An 821-nucleotide genomic window follows, 5' to 3' on the forward strand; every position below is an offset into this window, starting at 1 on the left:
CGCCCGGCCCCAATTTTTAAAATTCTTACCATATATTATTTTTAAAATGCCTGTCCACCCACTCCTCTCCACCGCTGCACTTCTGTTGCTATCTCAGGCAGTGATCCATGAAGGCCAGCACTGAAGAATAAAGCTACAACTGCTCAGTGTTTTTGTAACACCCAGATAAAACCACCCCCACCCTTCTCCACGTCATCTCAGTGTAGTGACATAGGCAAAAATAATGCAGGTCCAAAACCCTGAGCAGTCGAGGAGAGCTTTGCTTCAGGTTTTCTTGGGAGAACTGTGGAGAGGAGGCTCCCACCTCAGGATGCAAAGCAAAACTTCCTGATGTCGTCCTTCCCACCAACGACCAAAGCTGCGCTTTAAAGCAGATCCTCCAGTATCTCCTCCTCTCTCCCCATCCGCTTCTCTCCCCCTAAGCTTCCAGCCTTCTCTTCCTCTCCCCTCCTATTCCCTCCAACAGGACTGCTGGATTTCCCGCAAGCACTCCCAGGTCTGTTCTAACATGGATCAGCCTGGGCTCTTCCCATCTCTGCCCACTCCCACAGCAAAGGCCCCATAAGGAGCAGCCAAACACTCGTACCTCCTCAGGACACAAAGGAAAGGGAAGGCTGTGAACAGCCACTTGCACTGTAGTATTTTTGTTTCTGTTTTTTTTAAAAAATGGGTAGCCTGGGCGTGGTAGCTCATGCCTGTGATCTCAGCACTTTGGGAGGCCAAGTCAGGTGGATCACAAGGTCAGGAGTTCGAGACCAGCCTGACCAACATGGTGAGACCCCATCTCTACTAAAAATACAAAAATTAGCCGGGTGTGGTGG

This window comes from Mandrillus leucophaeus, unplaced genomic scaffold, assembly GCF_000951045.1.
Source record: "Mandrillus leucophaeus isolate KB7577 unplaced genomic scaffold, Mleu.le_1.0 Scaffold197, whole genome shotgun sequence".
Taxonomy (NCBI): domain Eukaryota; kingdom Metazoa; phylum Chordata; class Mammalia; order Primates; family Cercopithecidae; genus Mandrillus; species Mandrillus leucophaeus.